The sequence below is a fragment of the Schistocerca gregaria genome, chromosome 1 (assembly GCF_023897955.1).
Source record: "Schistocerca gregaria isolate iqSchGreg1 chromosome 1, iqSchGreg1.2, whole genome shotgun sequence".
Lineage (NCBI taxonomy): Eukaryota > Metazoa > Arthropoda > Insecta > Orthoptera > Acrididae > Schistocerca > Schistocerca gregaria.
This window is the reverse complement of record NC_064920.1, coordinates 534093109-534118793: the sequence shown is the minus strand read 5'-3', so window position 1 is coordinate 534118793 and position 25685 is coordinate 534093109. Positions and strand designations below refer to the sequence as shown.

Here is a 25685-nt window from a genome sequence, read left to right as displayed (position 1 = left end):
TGAAGTGCCTGAAAAAAAGCGAAGCACCCAGAAGTAGAGGAGGTAACGAAATGAAACTTTGTGGGTTGATACGGTAAGTGATGTTATTGCAGTGATTGCAAAGTCCAGTCAAGTTTAGCTAGCCAATATGAGCCCAATTGCCAGTATGACGCTATACTCTTCCTCTAGCCTGGATGCATGCTCTAAACCTGTTGTGAAGGGTTCTACACTCCCCTGAGGCAAGTTGGCCCAAAACTGCTGTAACGTGTCCTTGGTATTCTCAATACTGACCTGAAGTTGACGTCCGAACTGGCCGCACACACGTCCCATCCAGGACGGATCTGGGGATCTTGTTGACCATGGGAATAGCTCAACATCATGCACACAGCTCTCAGAGGCTTCTGCCACTTGTGGCCGACCAATCTCCTGTTAAAAAGTGGCAGCATGATACTGTCGCATGGGAAGGTAGCATATGGAGGTGCAGGATGTCCATGGCGTATGGCTGTGCAGCCAGAGTTCCCTCACTCAGTACCAGCCATGACCTGAATGAAGTCGCACCTGATGGCTCCCCACTCCATGACGACATGTCTAACACCACCTTGCCTTTCCAAAACATTGGAAGGAGCTCCACCCATGTCGCCTCCGTACTCGCTGACGCAGATCATCCGACATAATGCAGAATCGCGGTTGATCGCTGAAGATAATGCGACGCCACTGACCAGCAGTCCATGTTTCCCGGTCAAGCTGTTTGTGTTGTCGGGTTAACGGCTGCTTAAACATGTATTCCGTAGTTTGGCTGTTGTTAGTCTCCTATCAAATGTGCGGGATTTCACAGAATGTTTCAAGGAGTCCATTACTTGTTCTCGTATGGCAGGTGCAGATGTGAAGGAGTTAAGATCTTCTTGGTGCGACGATCTTCCCTTGGATGACCAAACGTGGTCGAGCGGAACCTTGACGATAAATATGTCTGCTCTCACGTTCCCATGCAGTCCATCACCGGGTCACTGTCACATAAGAATACCCCATAACCTATATACTGCATGGTTCGACCAGCCAGCGATATGGAAATCCACATTGAGACCCCTTTCAAACTGTGACAGGTGCTGATAACCTTGTCTCACACGATTACGCCGCATATCTGTGTTCTTCACAGTGATCACTCAACATGTGACGCTGTTGATACCTTCTACACCCTACCATGCCTGGTGACAACACTAATAAACATGAGTAACATTAACGCCCTCTCGAGGCCTTTCTACCTATCCCAGAGAATTGCAACTCTAATTATTTACACACCCGTTGATGGTGTGTACGTGTCAGATTAACATCCGACCACGTCTTGTACTTGCTTCTCTCTTTTTGGCAGTTAGTGTATATTGACGAGCGGTTTTCGTTAAGTAAAAGCTGATAGTATTGCTAAATTTTTGACAGCCACAATTACCTTTTTACTCTTATAGCTGCCGTATGAAGACAACCTCTTTTTTTTTTTTAATCGAACTACATATTTTTTTCCTATGACATTTCACAGGGCTTTCGAGAGCGCTCTCATAACATAACAAGTGTGATACTTTATTAAATACTAAAAATATTACAGTATAATATTCCTTCTTTCTTTGCGTCTCATTGTATAGGTGTTTTAATTCTAACCCTTAAAAGATTTTCATTTTGTACCGCCACGTACCCTTTATTTCTCTGGTTTGAGACGAGGAATATTAAGAAATTTATGTACGCTAGACTAAGAGTGTGAATCAGAAATCTGAATGCGGATAATAATGTACATAAGGCACAGGAGTGTATTTTAATGATTGCCGTTGTTATACAGGGTGTTTCAGAAATGCGAAAACAAAGAAAAAATGTATAGTAAAGAGACAGCCTACACTACACTTCTCCGTCCTCTGCTGGAGTATTACCGTGCGATACGGGATCTTTATCTGACAGGATTGACGGAGGACATCGTAAAAGTTCAAAGAAGGGCAGCTCGTTTTGTACTACTGCGAAATAGTGGGCGAGTGTGTGACGGATGTGATACTCGAGTTGGCGGTAGCTGTCATTAAAACAATGGTGTTTTTCATTGCGTCGAGGTCTTTTGTCCTCCGTCTTCAGGCCACGAGTGGCCTATAGGGACCATTCCACCGCCGTGTCATCCTCAGGGAGGGTGCGGATAGGAGGGGCGTGGGGTCAGCACGCTGCTCTCCCGGTCGTTATGATGGTAATCTTGACCGATGCCGCTACTATTCGGTCGAGTAGCTGCTCAATTGGCATCACGAGGATGAGTGCACCCCGATAAATGGCAACAGCGCATGGCGGCCTGGATGGTCACCCATCCAAGTGTCGACCACGCCCGACAGCGCTTAACTTCGGTTATCTCACGGGAACCGGTGTAGCCACTGCGGCAAGGCCGTTGCCTGCGAGGTCTTTTGACGAAATATCAATTTCCAACGTTCTCCTCCGAATGCGAAAATATTTTGCTGACACCCACCTACATAGGGAGAAATAATTGTAATGAAGTAAGAGAAATCAGAGCTTGCACGGAAAGATTTAAGCGTTTGTTTTTCCCTCGCGCTGTTAGAGAGTGGAATGGTAGAGAATATTTGGAAGTCGTTCAATAAACCTTCTACGAAGCGTTTGAGGGTGAATTGCAGAGTAGTCACTTAGATATAACTATAGTATACATGGGATGGAAAGGTGTACCTTAAGAGGTATGAGCTTTTGTTCATATTCGCTACTGTGAACACCTCTCGTTTACTGAAAAAGCGGTCATAGTTTCATCATTTATGCGTTTTAGAGCTCACGTTTACTAGACTTTTTTTACTTGTTTTAGTGTAAGGAACTGTCTCCAAAGTTTGTCAAGTATTTTTGAAACACCATGTATATCTTTCCTCACAAGTATGCCACTGGATATTTATAATTCCGTCTGAATATTAATATTACATACGACACCGTACCCATTGTACTGTATGGTATTATATTGAACTGGGGACCTAGAAACGACGGAGAGGCTTCGTCCCCGCTGTAGCCTCAGTAGAATACAAGCCTACAACAGGATACAGCTGTCCACTCACCCCATCGCCACCCCACACCGAACCCAGGGTTATTGTACGGTTCTGCCCCAGTGGACAGCCCGCCCTCGCCCCCCCCCCCCCCCCCCTTTCACCCGGGAACGTCTCACACCAGACGAGTGTAATCCCAATGTTTGCGCGGTAATTATGATGTACGCGTACGTGGAGACAATATTAGCGCAGCAATCGCCAACATAGCGTAACTGAGGCAGAATAAGGAGGGGAACCAGCCCGCGTTCGCAGAGGCAGATGGAAAACCGCCTAAAAACCGTCCACGGACTGGCCAGCACACCGGACCTCGACACTAATCCGCCGGACGGCTACGTGCCGGGGACCAGCACGCCTTCCCGTCAGGAAACCAGTGCGTTAGATCGCACGGCTAACCGGGCGGGGTCTATACCCATATGTTTGCTCATAATGGCGGATTATAATTTCCGTTCATTAGGTTACTGCTAATGGCGGACGAGTTAGCGAATGCACCCTGTCTGTTTGAATGGCTTACAAGAATTCAGTATCTTTTCTCGTTGTCTCCGTCTTCAGAAAGAGGGAGACAGAATAATTTGGTCTTTGGCCAACGTATTCGTAAGTTAAATTTGCTAATTGCTAATACCCGATAGGGACAATGGAGAAGGAAAAATACACAGATATTACAAAAGCGTCTCAAACTATTCATTACCCCGTCGTCCAGAGGAGAGATACCACAAACGCTTTTACTAAATGTAAAGCGAACACGTGACTCAGGTACGGTTCGAGTGATTACCTGTGCACTTGAAGCCCATGTGCCTTTTGCTCTGCTGTTGTAGCGATCAGACAAAACACTCATGAAGCTATTCAGGCTTTCAAAAAGTATACGGTAGTCGAAAAAAATATGTCAAAAGTTCTGTCAAATGGCTTTACTAAAAAGAGAAATAAAATAGATTAAAGAAATATTTTATGCACCTCATTTGCTGTACACGATTTCGAGTACAACTCAAAGGCGCAGCAAATGTTTCTGTGATCTGTTTTATTTCTCATTTTAGACAAATCGTTTCACAAAATTATTTAACCGACATCTTTTTTTTTTCAAGTTTTTTTTTCAGAAAGCATAATCTTACTGACACATCTACTTTCTAGCGTGTGTTAGAAATGAGCTGAATTTAGCACCTGATTCGGAGGAAATTATTTTGACAGTTATATATTACACCAATGTAACTTTTATGTCCAAAGCCAAAAATTTTTAAAAACTCATATCTCTAACTGATGGCTGCAGTTCACGAGATGCCCTATATTGAGTGCTTGATTCAACTGAAGTCTTTTTATCACTACGAAATATGACATAAATGTATCTTTTTATGCGCCTTGAAGAGATAAACTTTTTGATACTGGCAGCAGCAGTCTGTGAAATATTTCAATTTTCACTCAGCTCAGTAACAAAGTTATTTTCATTGCCATGATTACTTTCAAAGAATTAATCAAATGGTTCAAATGGCTCTGAGCACTATGGGACTTAACATCTATGGTTATCAGTCCCCTAGAACTTCCAACTACTTAAACCTAACTAACCTAAGGACATCACACCAAACCCAGCCATCACGAGGCAGAGAAAATCCCTGATCCCGCCAGGAATCGAATCCGGGAACCCGGGCGCGGGAAGCGAGAACGCTACCGCACGACCACGAGCTGCGCGCTAAAAAATTATTAATCATTTTCTTTTAAAACTGGACCTGACGCTGGTCAATATGATACCCCATTTCTCCATTTCCCACTCTTCGTTTGCCTATGAAAATTAGGATTAAAATTTTCGTCAAATCACTAATTCCTAATTATCCTTATCACTTTCAAGTAAATGAAGCCTTATTTGCAAAACTTGACCTATCGCTGGTCAGTTTGTTTCGCATTTGTTCACTTCACGTCCTTCGTTTGGCTTTGAAAATTCGAACAAAATTCCGTATTGTAATTTATGTGAGTCTTAGTGTTCGCACCGAACAAACATTTGACGAAACAGTGAATATGATTTTCGTTTATAACGAAAGTGATCGAACCGTTAAAAGCAGTCGTAGGATTATATACTGGAAGATATTTTTATCGTGAAAAACCATCACGATCTGTCTTTCAAACATCATAAAAATGTTTGGAAACTGAAAGTGTGTAGGAAAAATATATCAACAAAAAATAATAGCAATTGATGACAAAAATCCAACTAATATTTGATTAGAGGTAAAACTGTCCATATTTCACTACAAGGCAGTTTGGATGTGCGGGTGGGATCTGCAAACGGAGTGTCCTGCGAGTACCTAAAGAGACAATCAAATTAAAAAGAGACAGATGGAAAAAGGTAAGTAACCTGTTTATAATTTCAAAAGTAATCGCCATAAATATTAATACATTTATCCCTCTGTGAGGCAAGACGGTCAGTGCCTTCGTGGAAAAATGCCTGCGGCTTCATACGGAACCGTGACTGTACCCAGCCGTGCACATCGTCGTCCAAAGCTAATCGACGGGCTCACATGCTGTCAAGTTTGTCTCGACTACGCTGTAGAAACTTCCCTGCTAAGCTCGCAAACGGCCTCCTTATAGAACTGATCTGTTCCATATGTTTAGACCCTCGGAGAACTATTTCTTGATGTGCAACATGGACACAACTTGAGGGTATACATGATGACGGAACAGTTTGTGACTTAATTATAGCACCTGGAGATGGCAATTGCTAGAGCTGATGATATGAATATTGTATTATATTAATTAATGGATCTAGACGTGATAAATTATAATATAAACATTTATAAAGACGATTGCTTCCATTGGACAATATGTCAGTTCTTAAAACATTCCCCTAAACCATTTAAGGCAAATGCCAGTATGGTTCCTTTAGAAACGATACAGCCAATTTCCTTCAACCCCTCTGCCGTGTGAGCCATGTCTAGTGATCACGTCGTCGACGGGGCATTAATCTCTTGTTTCTCTAACAAGACGACAACGGTCGACCACATACACTACTGGCCAATAAAATTGCTACTCCAAGAAGAAATGTAGATGATAAACGTGTATTCATTGGACAAATATATTATAATAGATTGACATGTGATTACATTTTCACGCAATTTGGGTGCATAGATCCTGAGAAATCAGTACCCAGAACAACCACCTCTGGCCGTAATAACGGGTTTGATACGCCTGTGCACTGAGTCAAACAGAGCTTGGATGGTGTGTACAGGTACAGCTTCCTATGCAGCTTCAACACCACAGTTCATCAAGAGTAGTGACTAGCGTATTGTGACGAGCCAGTTGCTTTGCCACCATTGACCAGACGTTTTCAATTGGTGAGATATCTGGAGAATGTGCTGGCCAGGGCAGCAATCGAACTTTTCCTGTAGCCAGAAAGGCCCGTACAGGACCTGCAACAGGCGGTCGTGCATTTTCCCTGCTGAAATGTAGGGTTTCGCAGGGTTTGAATGAAGGGTAGAGCCACGGGTCGTAACACACCTGAAATGTGACGTCCACTGTTCGAAGTGCCGTCAATGCGAACAATAGGTGACCGAGACGTGTAACCAATGGCACCCCATACCATGACGCCGGGTGATACGCTACTATGGCGATGACGAATACACCCTTCCAATGTGCGTTCACCGCTATGTCGCCAAACACGTATGCGACCATCATCATGCTGTAAACAGAACCTGGATTCATCCGAAAAAATGACGTTTTGCTATTCGTGGACCAGGTTCATCGTTGAGTACACCATCGTAGGCGCTCCTGTCTGTGATGCAGCGTCAAGGATAGCCGCAGTCATAGTCTCCTAATTGATATTCCATGCTGTTGCAAACGTCGTCGCACTGTTCTTGCAGATGGTTGTTGTCTTGCAAATGCCCCTATCTGTTGACTCAAGGATCGAGACGTGGCTGCACCATCCGTTACAGCCATGCGGATAAGATGCCTGTCATCTCGACTGCTAGTGATACGAGGCCGTTGTGATCCGGCACGGCGTTCCTTATTGCCATATTCTCTTAACAGTCATTGGATCTCGACCAACGCGAACAGCAATGTCACGATACGATAAACCGCAATCGCGATAGGCTACAATCCGACCTCTATTAAAGTCGGAAACGTGATGGTACGCATTTCTCCTCCTTACATGAGGCATCACAACAACATTTCACCAAGCAACGCCAGTCAACTTCTGTTTGTGTATGAGATTATCGGTTGGAAACTTTCCTCATTTCAGCACGTTGTAGGTGTCGCCACCGGCGCCAACCTTGTGTGAATGCTCTGAAAAGCTAATCATTTGTATATCACAGCATCTTCTTCCTGTTTGGTTAAATTTCGCATCTGTAGCACGACATCTTCGTGGTGTAGCAATTTTAATGGCCTGTAGTGTAGATTTAGTGTCGAAATACGAGGGCGTTCAATAATTAATGCAACACAATTTTCGTCTCGGCCAGTTTCGGTTGAAAAAATGCGGAATTTGTTGTGCAGCACCGTGGAAAATTCCTGGTTTTGCACCAGTAGTTTCTCGAGGTTCCGATAGACGGCGGCGCTATACGTAGCCTTCAAATAGGTTCTGTAATGAAGGTACTTTCCAAGCAAAGGCTGTCATTGAATTTCTTTTGGCGGAAAGCCAGAGAATCGTATATATATATGCGCTTGCAAATTTTCTATGAAGACTGGCAGTGAGTCGTTGTGTGAGGGATGCGAAAACCTGTCCGATCTCTCGTGTGCCGCCCGGCCGCACACACCTATGCCTCCTGCAATGTAAGGAGAAGTGGAAAGCCACACCTTACCCGATAGTGATGGCGACGGTGCTCTGGAACTCCGAAGGTGCTAATCTCTTTGATACCCTCCCTCATGGTGTAAAGGTCAACATTGAAGTGCACTCTGATACCTTCAGGGAATTGAAGAAACGACATCAGCGTATTCATCGTCGGACAAATGCAAACGAACTTCTCCTTCATCATGACAACGAAAGAACTCACGCATATCTGAACACCCAGTAGAAGCTGACAAAATTTCGTTTAACTCTTCTTCCTCATCCACCCTACAGCCAGGATCTCTTAGACTTCGATCTGTTTTCTGGATTTAGTCACGGTCTTGAGCTCACAAGAGAAGCTTTGCTCAAATAAATTCACTTCCAATAGATCCCTAAACGCGCCTTAGGCATAGGGTATCCATAAATTATCTGTACCACTTAAGTCATTAATACCTTTAAAACTATACTAGATAATAATCTCTGATTTTCTGATTGGCAAGGAAACCCATAAAGCTTTGTTTTCTCCTTCATACACATCTCTCTCTCTCTCTCTCTCTCTCTCTCTCTCTCTCTCTCTCTCTCTCTCTCTCTCTCTCTGTGTGTGTGTGTGTGTGTGTGTGTGTGTGTGTGTGTGTGTGTGTGTGTGTGTGTGTGTGTATGCGCCGCTAGTGGCACGAACAACGTCGGACATTTACATTACAAATTACGATACGGTACTCGGAAAGCTATATTCCACTTACCTTTGACCTAGAATCATTAAATTTGACAAGAAGCAAGGTTACACAGTACAAGCAAAGGAAAAATTCTGGAAATTGTTAACTTGTAGTTACATTCACACGAAAAAAATTGTCATTTCTTAACTGATTGACTGTCTATCCGTCCTTATGTTGAGATCCCTTTTCTCAGGAAAGGGTAGAGGTATTAAGTTCAAATTTACATGCAAATACTAAGGTCGATGGTCCTTTGGCGGATGAGTAAATTGGCCTTCTAAGTCAGTTCCGTCAAAAGATACGGCCATATGTCACTTATTCTGATACTTGTAAACTTACTCATCAAACTCTGTAGACGACCTGGTGGTCCAGCGGTAAAGCGCGTGCCTAGGAACCGGACCACGAATTTTTCAATCTTCGTTTTAAGCTAGCCTTCAGCTCTCAATCATGCGAGGAGTCGCCAGAAGTTACACGTGGGTCGAATTCCACCTTGAACTGTAGGTCTTTCTTCCTTCAGTTAGATAACTGGGGTAGGTAAGAGACGCGCAAGTCTCTGAAGTGGCGCCCAGTATAAAGAAGTGCACCAAGAAGAAGATGTTGCAATTTGTGAACAAATCGAAAATTCGATTAAAGAAAACCAAAGAAACGTGTGCAGGCCATGCAGTCTGTGCGCGTGAAGAAACAGGTGCTACTGTACAAATATGCAAGTTGTCGTGGCAATTGTCATTGATGATAAAATATTCTGAGAAGTTACGTCAGGTCACGTTCCTCTCCAAACTCCTTCAGTGCTCAACGATTCGCTGCCTCTGCCGTCATCTTCAGGATTCCACTTGCGTTCCCTGATTGCGGAACACTCGACTGTGGCCTCAACTCTCTTTGCGGATATCATTGTTTTGAATTTCTTATTTATGAGGGGAAGTGGTATCTCCATACCATGGACCCATGTGTCATGAAATATGTCAATATGATACAGCAACGGAAGACCGTATGCCTAATGCCGCATTAAATGCTGGCGAGATAACAGTTGACCAGGGCACTGTGGCACACGAAACTGTATGGCCGGCCGGGGAGACTGAGCGGTTCTATGCGCTACATTCTGGAACCTGCCTCGGGCATGGATGTGTGTGATGTCCTTAGGTTAGTTAGGTTTAAATATTTCTAAGTTCTAGGGGACTTTTGACCTGAGAAGTTAAGTCCCATAGTGCTCAGAGCCATTTTTGAAACTGTTTGGCGCTACTCCCACATAACCCGCGAGAAAGGCTGCGGTCGTAATGACGGATATCAATTGAGGAGACATCAGTGACAATGAATGTTTGAGTCAGACCTCCAGGCGTACTCAGTATCCCAGTGGTCATGGCAGTTCCAGTCTCGGTCTGACATGAATTTTCAGTCATCACGACATATACATTAAATCATTTGAGTGTAGACGACTGTGCACGTGGCCTTTTAGTGCAGTGTTGTGTTGTTGACGACAATGAGACAGAATGATGAGGGTGAAACCTGATGCCAGCAACGAGTCTACTCCTGATGAATAGCACAAGCTCGTCGCGTAGGTTAACTTCCCTCTCCCACTAACAGACCACTATCACAGGCGCTACATGACATCAGTCCTTGAGATGCTGCAGAGAGGCGCAAAGGACTCACGAAATTTTACGCAGCTACCTGTCCGCTCCCTGCTGGCCAAATACCAGCGGTGAATATTTTTTCCGTTACTATAATTATTACCGACTACGTTGAAGTGCAAAGGAGTGGATTGACGACCTCGGCTTCGGTAGCAGATAGTTTAGAAATCATAAAGTAGCCCTCTGAATCAATTATTTTGTACTTGTCCTGCATGTTCTTAGTTTACCTGTTTCAAGCAACATTTCAACATAGAAGATAGCTTGTATAGTTTTTTAAGAGAAGTGAATTACACGTAGAGGCTTTTTTCTACTGTATCGTACATGGAACCATCTTTAACTTCAAAACATTGCCTAATGCCAAAAAATAAATTGGCCTTTCTGAATTCTCGAAAACCGGATACAATTCCCGCTCTCTGCCGTAACAAAACACTTGCATTCGTTTCAGTGACGTCACAGGCACAAACGACCGGCGAGCGATTCTGACAAACACTCTAATGGACCACAGGACATCTGCATCAATTTACGACTTCCTCCTACGGCAGCGCAGCACAACTGCTTCCCAGCGACTGGGTGTCTATCGTGCACAATACACGTACGGCGCGCTCAGTGACAGGTCAGGTCAAAACAAACGAAAGAGAACGATACTAAGAGAGCCTAATTTGTGTGATGACGTACGTTAAATATAAAAAAAATAGTCAAGTGGCCAGAGGAAATGCACCTACCGAGGTAGGTGGAGCAATAGCAAGACACTGCATTCAGGAGGACGACAGTTCAAGTCCCCGGCTGGTAGTAGTTGAGTGGTAGTTTTATGACGTTACCCTGGTCTGTTCAAGATGTATAAAGTTACTTCAAAACAGTTGTAGAGGGCTGGTGGAGGAGAGACGGATACGTGGTCGGCGAAATATGGTAAATTATTGCGTTTAAAGAATCCTTCAGCATCTACTGGACGTTTCTGGAGCTAGTGTAAAATCCCGAAAACAGATATGGTTTTGATACCACGAATTTGATAAAGGCCGAAGAAACGTGTGAGAAGAGCGAAGCTCAGGTCGGACACGCACAACCACCTCAGATGATGACGTGTGCCGTGTCGAAAGTCATTCAAACCGCATGTCGTATTCGTGTGTATCGGACTGGCCACGAACTTAACACCTTCACTGGCAGTGTCCTGATTATCGTAAACAATACAGTGGACTACCGGAATAAGTGTCCTCGCTGGATATCGTAACAGCTCTCAAGCGAGAATGAAATCTAGTGAATTGTGTTACCTCGCCAGGGGTACGCGGTTCCATTGCTGCACTGTATCTACATACTTGATGGCCCACGGGTCCATGGCATGGAGACACCACCCCCCACCAGTAAACACACACACAAACACAAACACGAATAAGAATTTCTAGACAGTGGTATCGACAAAGAGAGTTAAGATCACAGTCGAGTCTACAGGCACCAGGGGACGCCAGTGGAATCAACAAGATCACGGCAGAGGGTGTGAATCGTCGAGCATTGAAAAAGTATGAAGAGAAATGTGACGTGGCCTAACGAATGGGTAGATTTTATCACCTATGTCAATTGTTACGGAAACATGACATTTATACAGTACTGACTTCGAGCCCGTTGCTTCACTCACATAGACGGTATGGTCTGCGCAGATTTTTAATTTCCTTTGTTTTTCTTTAAACGAATTTTTGATTTGTTCACAAACTGCAACATCTTCTAAGCTTTTCATACTAAGTTAGGCAATAGAACCGTGGAGATTTTCGTATGTACTTCTGACCAAAAAACGATTTAGTAGCTGGAGTCGGAGGTCCGTGTTAAACTTACGTTTTAATATTTGCATAGAAACTATCATCCCCTAAAACATCTTTCTTTAGAAGTAAAATACCTATTTTTATAGCTTAAGCTTTAAAAATGTTTTAATATAACGAAATATTTTCCTAAAAATTTCAGACCCATTTTGTCCCCTTGGGGGATAATTTAAAAAAAAAAAACACTAAACACGTATTCTTTTACTTGTAACCAAGAAGCAAAATACAAATGTTCAGAAATTTAGTTTCAGAAACACTTTTATAATGAAATATTTCCATAGAAACTTTCATCTCCGACTTTACTTTCTGAGTGGTTAATTTCCAGAAAACATTGGAACACGATTTTTTTTCTAACTGAGAAGCCAAATACAAAATTTTCTTAGATTTAACTTTAAAAATGGTTTTGCAATGCAATATTTCCATAAAAATTTTCATCCCCTATTTCACATCCTTAGAGGTTGAATTTTCAAAAACACTGAAAACATACTTTTCCGATTTCTAACCTTGAAGTCAAACACCAGTTTTTATAGATGTAGCTTTAAAAAGCCTTAATAGTACTTTAATAACCAATTACTAAAAAAAGAGCTGTTATCACAACTACACTCCCTTAGGACTGGAAGTTCGAGCAATCCCTTAGAAAACGATGCTTACAGTATAAGATCAACGCCCTCTTCACATTTCTAGTTTCCATCCTTAGCAGTTTGGACTGGGTAACGATGAGCCAGTGAATCAGTCAGGCCCTCTTGCATCCCCGCAGGAAAGGTAAAGGAACCAGAGAGGCGGTTCTGACGTTGCAGTTCACAGTCGAAGCAAGATTCAAGAAAAATCTAGGCATGTTCAAAGGATTTCTCGACCTGAGAAAAGCGTTCGACAGTGTAAATTTGTGCAAGGCGTTCGACATCCTGATAAAGATAGGGGTAAGCTGCAGAGAAAGACGGGTGAAATATAATATGTACAAGAACCAAGGGGGGACAAAAAGAGTGGGAGACCAAGAAAGAAGTGCACGGATTAAAAATAATATACGACAGGGATGTAGTCTTTTGGCCCTGATGTTCAATCTGTCCGTCTAAGAAGAAATGATGGAAATAAAAGAAATGTTCAAGAGTGGGATTAAAATTTAAGGTGAAAGGATGTCAGTGATAGGATTCACTGATGATATTGCTGTCCTGAATGGAAGTGAAGAAGAATTACATGATCTGCTGAATGGAATGAACAGTCTAATGAGTACAGAATATGGACTGAGAGTAAATAGAAGAAAGACAAAAATAATGAGAAGTAGCAGAAATGAAAGAGTGAGAAACTTAACGTCAGAATTGGTGACGACGAAGTAGATGAAGTTAAGAAATTCTGCTACCTAGGCAGCAAAATAACCCACGAAGGACGAGGCAAGGAGGACACAAAGAGCAGACTAGCACTGACAAAAAGGGCATTCCTGGCCAAGAGAAGTCTACTAGTGTCAGACATAGCTTTTAATATGAGGAAGAAATTCCTGAGAATGTACGTTTGCAGCACAACACTGTACGGCAGTGAGACATGGACTGTGGCAAAACCAGACCGGAGGAGAATAGAACATCTGAGATGTGATGCTACAGAAGAATTTTGAAAATCAGTTGCACTGATAAGGTGTGCAATGAGGTGATTCTCTGCAAAATCGGCGAAGAAAGGAACGTATGTAAACACTGACAAGAAGAAGGGACAGGAAGACAGGACATCTAAGACATCAGGGAATGACGGACCCTGGTACTCGAGGGAGCTATAGAAGCTGAAATCCATAGAGGAACACAGAGATTGGGATTTACCCAGCACATAACTGAGGAAATGGTTCAAATGGCTCTGAGCACTATGGGACTTAACATCTATGGTCATCAGTCCCCTAGAACTTAGAACTACTTAAATCTAACTAACCTAAGGACATCACACAACACCCAGTCATCACGAGGCAGAGAAAATCCCTGACCCCGCCGGGAATCGAACCCGGGAACTCGGGCGATAACTGAGGACTTCTAACCGAGAGGCGAAGTACAAATTTTCATATATTTAGCATTAAAAATGCTTTCCATATGAAATATTTCCTTACAAATTCTCGTCCTATAACTCACCGCCTTAGGAGCTACATTTTCCAAAAAACTGAAACACATGTATTTTTTCTAACCGAGACGTCCAATAGCAATTTTCATTTACGTAGCTTTACGATTAGTAATGATTAATTTCCAATAAACCTTTCTCCCACTAGTCTACCCCACAGTGGTTCAATTTCCAAAAATGCTAAAACACGTATTTCTTTATTTCTGACTTAGAAACCAAATGCCAGTTTTCGTAGTTCTAGCTTCAAAATTTCCTTAATAGCGACATATTTCCAAAGAGCTTTTCATTCCCTACTTTACCTCCTTAGGGATGGAATTTCGAAAAATCTCTTCTTAAACGGTATCTACAATATAAGACCAACACCCTGTCTAAAATTCAAGTTTCTGTCCTTAGCAGTTTGGTTGGGCGACGATGATTTAGTCACGACATTTCCTTTTATATATATGGCGGTCAAAAAATTCTGGAAAGTTTGTAAGGGGGTTGTCAAACATAGGTTGTGCTGAGAAATAATTGTTGAAAAAAAAATTCTATACGTTGCACTATTTCCGAGTTAATTAGCATTGAAATTATCGAATCAGGCCGTTGAGCGTGCAGATGCAAGCAGCCCACCAGAGGCAGTGTCACCAAAGGTGTTCTTCGTTTGGTTTCCTAAAACCGAACAACAGGGCGATACAAAAACGGACATGGAACTGCAGTAAAGGTCGAACGCAGGCCAGAGGCACCATCTACGCCATGAGAACAACTGATACTGCTTGTATCTGGTAGGCCGCTTGACTTGAGCGCGACACGGTCTGATTGACTAACTTCAGCGCTAATTAAGTCGAAAGGGTGCAACGTAGCGAATTTTTTTCTGAACAATCATTTCTCACCACAATCTAGCCTGCAAAACTTTACAAGCTTTCCATTCTGTTTGTGATCACACTGTACAGAGATATGGCCTTGCTACGTTGATACTGGGAATGGCTGAAAGCAAAGGGATACTACAGCCTTTATAATGAACAAAGTAAGAGCATATGGACTATCAGACCAATTGTGTGATTGGACTGAAGAGATCCTAGATAACAGAACGCAGCATGTCATTCTCAATGGAGAGAAGTCTTCCGAAGTAAGAGTGATTTCGGGTGTGCCGCAGGGGAGTGCCATAGGACCGTTGCTATTCACAATATACATAAATGATCTTGTGGATGACATCGGAAGTTCACTGAGGCTTTTTGCAGATGATGCTGTGGTGTATGAAGAGGTTGTAACAATAGAAAATTGTACTGAAATGCATTAGGATCTGCAGACAATTGACGCATGGTGCAGGGAATGGCAATTGAATCTCAACGTAGGCAAGTGTAGTGTGCTGCCAATGCATAGAAAGATAGATCCCCTATCGTTTAGCTGCGAAATAGCAGGTCAGCAAATGGAAGCAGTTAATTCCATAAATTATCTGGGAGTACGCATTAGGAGTGATTTAAAACGGAATGATCATATAAAGTTGATCGTCGATAAAGCAGATACCAGACTGAAATTCACTGGAAGAATCCTAAGGAAATGCAACCCGAAAACAAACGAAGTAGGTTGCAGTACACTTGTTCGCCCACTACTTGAATACTGTTCACTGGTGTGGGATCCGTACCAGATAGGGTTGATAGAAGAGATAGAGAAGATCCAATGGAGAACAGCGCACTTCGTTACAGAATCATTTAGTAATCGCAAAAGCGTTACGGAGATGATAGATAAACTCCAGTGGAAGACTCTGCAGGAGAGACGCTCAGTTGCTCGGTACGGGCTTTTGTTAAAGTTTCGAGAACATACCTTCACCGAAGAGTCAAGCAGTATATTGCTCCCTCGTGCGTATATCTCGCGAAGAGACCATGAGGATAAAATCAGAGAGATTAGAGCCCACACAGAGGCTTACTGACAATCTTACTTTCCACAAACAATACGAGACTGGAATAGAAGGGAGAACCGATAGAGGTACTCAACGTACCCTCCACCACACACCGTCAGGTGGCTTGCAGAGTATGGATGTAGATGTAGATGTAGATGTAGTGCCCAAGGACATGTAGCTCTACAGCAAGGCGTAATAATGACTGTATCAGAAAATACCATTCGGGAGCTAAAGTAGACTCTCAGACGGATTTCAAGGCTTGCGACTACTCTCCAAGATGTGTGACTAAAATTCGATAATATGAAAAGGAGGAGAAGGAAAAATACTAGAAGAACATGGAGGATGAAAAGGGAAGCATCAGGTAAAATTTTGCATCACGCGCAGTTTAATCATTGTTAGCACCTGGATCGAAAATCATGAAAGAAGTTTATATACATGCAGCAGATCTGGAGAGACTGGAGAATTTTAAACGGATTATATAACTACAAGACAGAGATTTTGAAATCGTTTTTAAACTCCAAGCTTAACAGGGGCTGGTGTGGACTCCGACCATGGTTTATTAGCTATGAACTGCAGATTAACACTGAAGAAGATCATGAAAGATAGGAAAAGAAGGAGATGGTACATGGAGAATTTGAAAAATGCGTCGGTTGCTGAGAGTTTTAAATATATCGTAAGGTAACGATTGACAAATAAAGGGGAAAAAATACACTAGAAGACGTATGAGTAGCTTTGATAGGTGAAATAGTAAAGGCAGCAGAGGATCAAACAGGCGGAAAGACAAGACCTAATAGAAATCTTTGACCAAAGTAGAAAGACGAAAACCTAAAAATACTCCAAATGAAGCAGACAAAAGGGAATAAAACTTTTAGACATGGGATTGACAGGAAATACAAAATGGCAGAGCACTATTGACTACACGAGAACTGCATCACTAGCGGGAAAATAGATGCCTCCTACAGGAAAATTAAAGAGAACTGTGGAGAAAAGAGAAGCAGCTATATGGATATCAAGAGGTCGGATGGCAAGTCAATCCTAAATAGAGAAGATAAGTTGAAGGACGGAAGGAATATACAAGCTGTTCAATAGTAATTGTAATAGTAATGGTCAATAGCAACTCCAGTAAACATGGGCTCAAAAATGCGTACCTTAAGAACTATGAGAACTTCTTCATCTTCGATACTGTGAAACAAATTTCTTCTGCTTCTTTATTTCCATGTTTTCAAAGGTGGTAGTATAGACAAAAACAAGAATGTCTGGTAAACACGGGTTCTAAAGCGCATACCTTAAGAGTTTAGAGTACTTGTTCATCTTAAGCAGTTTGACACACATCTTCTGCTACTGAACAAGTGCTCATAACTCTTAAGGTTGAAACGTCCCCTTTGAAAAATTATACAAGACTAAAACTCAATATTTTTGGCGCAACGCAATCTGACTTCCAAAAATCCCTACGAAAGAATGGCCCTGACTAACATTAACCTATACATTTCACAAATCACATACCTCACAAAAATCTTCGTTACTCAAGCTACTGCAATACAGCGAGCGCCACTACTGCCAGCTAAATAAAAGATTCAAACTACTGAAGGCACTAACTACTGATAGGCATAGTTAGCAAATGAAAGATTTTAATACAGAACAAACAATGTATTTACCTTAATAGTCATTATATATATATATATATATATATATATATATATATATATATATATATATATATATATATATATCAGTTCATGACACCAATTCGTACAAATTCCAAAACTCCGCCATCTCTCTCCCCACATCCACCACTGCTGGCGGCTCACCTCCAACTGCGCAACGCTACGCACTGTTCACATCCAGCTGCCGCTGCCCAACACTACAATGGCAGACAACAATGCAAACCAGCCACAGACTGCACACGGCACAGCCAGTGATTTTCATACAGAGCGCTACGTGGCGGCGGCGTTACCAATAAAAAAACCTAAACAGCCTACTTACGTAGCCCCCATGCTCCCCACAAAAAATTTTACAAATTGTTTTGGGCACTGGCCAATAAGGATTTGATAAAATTTTTCATAATTACAATAACAAAGATATCAAATGCACACACTTATTGATACAATGTTGGTCAAAAGCTAAAATTTTCTCACAGTCCATAAAGACAGTCCTGATCGTTCATCACAGTAAAATTGCAGTGTTTTTCTCAAAGTCTGAGCAATAAAAGAGATTGCACTTGGAAGTAGTGGATTTCTAAGCAGTCTTGAAGAATTAGTGTTGTCCTTCCAATGGAAAGACAGTGCTGACTCTTGACATGCAGACAGGTAATGGGCCACAGCAGAGTCAGTCGACGTTGAAGACTATCGGTAGGTAGGTCATCACAGAGCATACCCACTGTAGTCGTGGTAGAGATTACTATTGGTGGGCCACCAGAGGTGCAGACCCACTGCAGTCCTTGTAGAAATAATGGTATCGGTGGGTCATCAAAGATGCTGACCCACTGCAGTCCTTGTGGAAAGAATGGTATTGGTGGGTCATCAAAGGTGCAGACCCACTGTAGTCCTTGTAGAGACTGCCAGCAGCCATCTGTTGCAACTGTGCAAGTGCACAATCACCATTGAAGAGTCTTGCAGAGAATACAAAAAAAAAATGGCTCTGAGCACTATGGGACTCAACTGCTGTGGTCATTAGTCCCCTAGAACTTAGAACTACTTAAACCTAATTAACCTAAGGACATCACACACATCCATGCCCGAGGCAGGATTCGAACCTGCGTCCGTAGCAGTCGCACGGTTCCGGACTGCGCGCCTAGAACCGCGAGACCACCGCGGCCGGCCCAGCAGAGAATACAGCTAGTCCATAAACCACCACTTGTCCACTCACAAAGAATTTCTTAGCAATGATGTTATCCAGTCCCTTGCTGAGTTATTAACACACGTGCAAACACTATCAGTCCCTGCTTCTCACATATTGTCCATATACTATGGCCAACAGAAACGTGTGCAGTGAAATGTAACTTACAAGTTACTTAATTTGATGAACTGATGTGAATTACAATTTTACAACATAAGAATACAATACCAAATGTACAAAATACATCATTAAAAACAAAATAATACAGATAATATTTGTAGTAAAACAGGCTTTACAAAAGAATAGAAATAAACGTGCTCATCAGTGTTACAAAAATTATGACATAAGTACACACATAAAGATCAGAATAACTTTTGAATCATCGACTTCACATATGAGCAACAAAACAGAACAGATAAATAATGTCTAAACATGTTTAGAAAGTAAATAACATATTATCAGAAAATTCTGCAACCCAACTCGTATCAGCTAAACACACAAAGACAGGAAAAAATACAAATTCACATAGCGTAATAACACAAAATACGAGACAGGTTTTTTTTTTTAGTGTGACATTTGGTACTGCAGTCAAACCCAAAACTTCATTCTGTAGATCTTTCGTCGTATCTCAACATTTGTTTCCACCAAAAATATCCTATCCAAGCATGCTTTCTGCATTTTGTTCACATCCTCTTTCAAAAATAGTTTTTATCCATTGTACACTACTTTTTTGGCCAAATCATTTTCTTATAACTTCTCAATGCATTTCTTCCCATTCATCATAGTTAGTTTCTTAAATCACTTACCTCACAAAAATCTTCGTTACTCAAGCTACTGCAATACAGCGAGCGCCACTACTGCCAGCTAAATAAAAGGTTCAGAATACTGAAGGCACTAACTACTGATAGGCATCCACCACTGCTGGCGGCTCACCTCCAACTGCGCAACGCTACGCACTGTTCACATCCAGCTGCCGCTGCCCAACACTACAATGGCAGACAACAATGCAAACCAGCCACAGACTGCACACGGCACAGCCAGTTATTTTCATACAGAGCGCTAGGTGGCGGCGGCGTTACCAATAAAAAAACCTAAACAGCCTACTTACAAGGTTTGTATTTTAGAGCCCGTATTTACTATACGTTTTCCTTATTGTGGTCCACACTATCGCTCTCAAAATATGTAAGGTTATGAGCGTGCAGCAGGCGATATTTGTTTCACAGAATCGAAGATGAAGTGCTCTCAGTTCTTAAGGTATGTATTTTATACTTCAAACGATCATTATTTTCACATCCCTGAATACTAACCATTCCTTCTAGGACACCCTGTTTAGAAGAACTGTAAATGGGAAGTGAACTTGAAGGCAGTATTACAGGAAGAGAAGAGGATGTAAATAAAAATGAGTTGGAAGAAATAATGCAGGGAGTCCGACAGAGCTCTGAATGACGTAATACGAAATGAATCCCTTAGAGAAAACGAAATTCAATCGGTATTATTGGGATCCTTTAGAGAGGCAGACATGGCAAAACTGTTCCACCTGGTGCGCAGGATACAGGATATGTGTGACAGAGGAAATACCGTGAGACCAAGAAGAATGCAGAAACTAATATTCCAAAGAAGGAAGGTATAAGTCTGAATACTACCGAGGCATCAGATTCATAAGTCGTGGTTGGCAATTACTGATACAAATTGCTTACAGATAAATGGAGAAACTATAGAAGTCGTCCTCGAGGAAGATCATTTTGGTTTACTGAGAAACAAGGAACATGCGAAACAATACTGACCCTACGACTTATCGTAGGCGATATGTTTACGAAAGGCTCAACTACATTTATAGCATTTGTAGATTTACAGAAAGATTTTGACAGTGTTGATTGGACTACGCTTTTTAAAATTTTAATGACAGTAGGGAAAAGGCCAGGAGAGACGGGAAGATTTCTGTTAGATTACGTCATGGTCAGACAGATTCTGAAGTCAGATATTGGTTTGCAAGGCGTACCCTGGAGCATATATAGACTCAGGTCACACTTTAGAAATGATGAAGAGTAGACTGAAGTTTAAGAGACTAGTCAGGAAGAAATAATGCTAAATAAGTGAGATACGGAAATACTAACGAATGAAGAGATACGCTTGACGTTCTCTGAGGCTATAGATATTGCGATAATGAATATCTCAGTAGGCAGTTCAGTCGAAGAGGAATGAACATCTCTAAAAATGGCAGTCACAGAAGTTGGCAAGAAAAATATAGGTGCAAGGAAGGTAACTCCGAGGAAACCGTGGGCAACAGGCGAAATACTTCAGCTGATCGGCGAAAGAAGGAAGCACAAAGATGTTCAGGGAAACTCAGGAACAGGGAGATACGAGTCGCCTCGGAATGAAAGGGAAGCTAATGTGAAATGGCTGCGTGAGAAGCGTGAAGACATCGAAAAAGAAATGGTTGTCGGAGGGACTGAGTCAGTATATAGGAAATTACAAGCAAGGGCGGTAAGATTAAATGTGGACTTGGAATCCCACTGTTAAATGCAGAGGAGAGGGTGGGTAGGTGGAAAGAATGTTGTGATTGGCTGGAGAGCCAACCCTGTGTTATTAAAGGAGGCCGAAATGCACGCGTTTCAGCTCACGCAGGCTAGAGTGAGGTCTGAACATGACAAGGGAATTAGAATTGAGAAAAACGGACGTAGCTGGTGGAATACTTAACTTTAATCCATTAATGGAGAACGTCGCTCTTTATGGTACATGATTCACAATATCAATAGTACGGATACTGGCGCCTTGCTAGGTCGTAGCAAATAACGTAGCTGAAGGCTATGCTAAGTATCGTCTCGGCAAATGAGAGCGTATTTAGTCAGTGAACCATAGCTAGCAAAGTCGGCTGTACAACTGGGGCGAGTGCTAGGAAGTCTCTCTAAACCTGCCGTGTGGCGGCGCTCGGTCTGCAATCATTGATAGTGGCGACACGCGGGTCCGACGTATACTACCGGACCGCGGCCGATTTAAAGGCTACCACCTAGCAAGTGTGGTGTCTGGCGGTGACACCACAAAGAATACATTGAATGCCTCTTCAAGGGGGAGGACTTGCCTGATGACGTGATAGAGGAAGAAACAGGAGTTGATAGGGAAGAGTTTGGCATCCAGTATTAGTGTCAGAATTTAAAAGAGCTTTGGAGAACTTAAGGTGAAATGAGACAGAAGAGATACATAACATTCCATTGGAATTTCTAAGATCACTGGATGAAGTAGCAACAAAACAACTATTCATGTTGTGTGTAGAATGAACGAAACTGGCGATATACCACCAGACTTTCGGAGAAACATCACCTACACTATTCTGAAGACAGCAAGAGCCGACATGTGCATGAATTAACGCAAAAGCTTATGCATCCATGTAGCTAACAAGAATAATATACAGAAAAATGGAAAAGACAGTTGAAGATCTGTTAGATGATTATCAATTTGACGTTAGGAAAGATGAAGACACCAGGAGGCAATTCTGACATAACGGTTGAGAATGGCAGCCAGACAGAAGAAATATCAAGACACGTTCATAGGATTTATTGGCCTGGAAGAAGCATTCGACAATGTAAGATGTTTGAAAGTCTGAGAAAAATAGCGGTAAGCTATAGGGAAAGATAATATATAATATGTACAAGAACAAAAGGGGAAACCATAAGAGTGGGAGACAGAGAACGAAGCGCTCGCATTAAAAAGTGTGTAAGGCAGGGATATGGTCCTTCGCCCCTACAGTTCCATCTACAGGTATATAGAGAAGAAGCAATGAAGGAACTACATGCAAGATTCAAACGCGGGATTAAAACTCAGGGTGAAAGGCTGTCAGTGATAATATTCGCTGATGATATTGCTATCCACACTGACACTGAAGAAGAATTACATGATCTGCTGAACGGAATGAACAAGTTAATGAGTGCAGTATACGGATTGAGAGCAAATCGAAGAAAGGGCGACAGCAATGAGAAGTAGCAGAAATGGTAATGACGAAGTATATGAAGTTAAGAAATTCAGCTGCTTATGCAGCAGAATAACCCATGAAGGATGGAGCAAGGAGGACGTAAAAAGCAGACTAGCAGTGGAAAAAAGGGCATTCCTGGCCAAGAGAAGTCAACTAGTATGAAACGTAGGATTTAATTTGAAGAAGAAATTTATAAGAATGTATGTCTAGAGTACTGCATTATATTGCAGTGAAACATGGACTGTGACAAAACAGGAACAGAAGAGAATCGAATCATTTGAGATGTAGTGCTACTGAAGAATGTTGAAAATTAGGTGGACTGCTAAATATGCAAAGAGGAGATTCTTCGCGACGAAAGTAATATATGTGAAACACTCACTAGAAGAAGAAACAGGATGATAGGACATCTGTTAAGACATCACGGAATAACTTCCATATTACTCGAATGAGCTGTACAGAGTAAGAACTGTAGGGGAAGACAGAAACTGCAATGCATCCGGCAAATAACTGAGGATGTAGATTGCAGGTGCTACTCTGCGATGAAAGGATTGTGACAGGAGAGGAATTAGTGGGGGGCAAAGTCAAACCAATCAGAAGAGCCAAGACTCAGAAAAAAATGGATAAAATACAGAAAGAGAAGGCTATTTCAATCTTATAAGGAAATCAGACTGCAGCTATAATAGTCGAAGGATGTGAAAGGGAAACGGCGTCTCAGAAGGCTGTGAGAGAGTTTTGTAACCTACCCCAGTGTTATTCAATCCGTATATTACGCATGCACTAATGCAAGCAAAGGAGAAATTTGGAAGGGGAATAAAAGCAGAAGAAATAAAAGCTTTAAGACTTGCTGATGAAATTGTAATTCTGCCAGAGACAGCAATAGACTTAAAAAAACAAGTAAACGGAATGGACAGTGTCTTGAATAGAGGTTACAAGATGACATGAACAACAGTAAAATATGGGTAATGGAATACAGTCGAATTAAATCAGGTGATGCCGAGAGAAGTAGATAACAAAATGATACACTAAAGTAGTCAATGAATTTTGCTATTATTGCAGCAAAATTAGTGACTGCGGCGAAAGTAGGGAGACAAAAACGTAAATCGGCAACAGAAATTAAAGCGTTATGAAGAAGAGAAAGCTGTTGACATCGAAAAGGAAGTCTTTTCAGAAGTTTTTTGAAGTGTAGCCCTGTACGGAAGTGGAACCTGAACGATAAGAAGTTCGAGCAGGCGAAGAATAGAAGCCTTTGAAATGAGCTGCAACAGAAGAATTTTGGATATTAGATATATCGAATAGCTTTTGAGAAGGTACTGAGTTGAATTGGAGAGAACAGAAATTATGAAACAAGCTGACCTAAGGAAGGGACCGGCTGATAGAACGCATCCTGAGGCATCAGGGAAGTGTCACTCTCGAAATGAAAGTAATCCTTAACCGGCATGTTCGGATATTTCAACAATAAAAGCGTAGCTGAGTCCTGGGGACTGGAAAACAAAAAAGAAACGTTATTGTGTCTGGTAATGATCTTTTGTCGTTGCTTCGAAGCGTTTGCGCAATAAAAGAAGTATTGAGAGACAAACTTTTCTATTTACAACCGATTTAGAAACAAAAAAAGCTGAGAACATTCTTTATCGAATACACATTTGGTGAAGTCTAAACTATAAGAAAAGAACATATATTTACTTCTGTAGCAAAACTGTAAATTATTGACAGCGATCCAAACGCGCGTATAAAAAGACGTAATATTTAGAAGTCTTGTAGATATGCAGTGCACTGAACACACAATTTTCATCATTTTCAATACCTTGCATATCATCTTCGTCCTCAAATTCATCGCCAGAAAGTTCATTTGCTGTTTCGTGATCACTTGGAATAGCATTTTCGATGGTAATGTTGCTTTTGGGATCGCCATCTTGATCTGAACAGTCAGCATCACATTCCTCAATCCATCTTGCTCGAAGTTAGGATCTGTAGCGTTACCTTTTATTTTGGACTCGTGCCATATGCACTAAACTGAAAATATTATACTACGACCGTCGCGGAGTCACTACGACTCCACTTCGTTATTTATAATATTTGTCTTGGTAACAGACTGTAGTGGCCTGAGTACGCGACATTGTCTCCCACTACATGAACCTACTGAGGAGCGCATGCTCCCTGCTCACAAATACGAAAGCTACTATAACGTCATACTTGCCTGCAATCCCAGAGACTCCGCAGGGCTAGGTGTGGGGCGTGAAAAGTATAGAGAGAGACCAAGATTTCAATACAGTAAGCAGATTCAAATGGACGCACTTGTAGGTTACTGTAAATAAGCATAGATGAAGATGTTTGTACAGTTTAGACTAGAGTAGAGAACTGCATCTCACCTGTCTACGCACTGAAGGGAACAATAACAACAACAACGTTATACTAGACTGATTTTCACATCTATCTGCACTTATTTTCTTTGGAAGAGTAATAACTACGTTCTTTCCAAAAAATTACGTTACTTCTTGAGTTTCGGCATGTTATTTTAAACTGTGCGTAACCCCATCCAAATTTCCACATTTCGATTGGAATAAACTGCACTGGCTGTAAAATACATTTTGTTAAAAGTCACGTCCGTTTTTGCATCAACTGAAGAAGCATTTTTACGTGATGTGTACAAAAATTAATAACAACACTAATTTGATTTTTTATTTTATTTTAATTTTTTATTTTCGTACAAAGAATCTCTGTGAGTTCTCTTCAACTATTTATTCTTTAGACCACTTTTACAATTATTTGTAAAAATTCTTTTTCCTTTTTCCTTTTTTTTTTTTGCAAAATTAGCTCTAGAATGCTTCTGCAATTGACGCAAAGCCGGTGGTGACTTTTCTTACTTTACAGCCAGGGTGGATTATTTCATTCAAAATCTTCAGTGTCTCATTAACACTTTGTAACCTCCCTGTTGATTTCTCTTGGAGGTTTGAGGAGAACAGCGTAAACAGTAGCGCGAGTTTCGTCTGTAAGCCGGTTGTTCCTATGCTGGTAAAATTCTTAGCT

At 41.7% G+C, this 25685-nt stretch overlaps 1 protein-coding gene across 1 annotated transcript in view; it reads left to right on the top strand.

Moving 5' to 3' along the window:
• LOC126358740 (ionotropic receptor 21a) overlaps positions 1-25685 on the top strand; it is a 227825-nt gene that overhangs the window by 163307 nt on the left and 38833 nt on the right. The gene's annotated exons all lie outside the window — the stretch shown is intronic.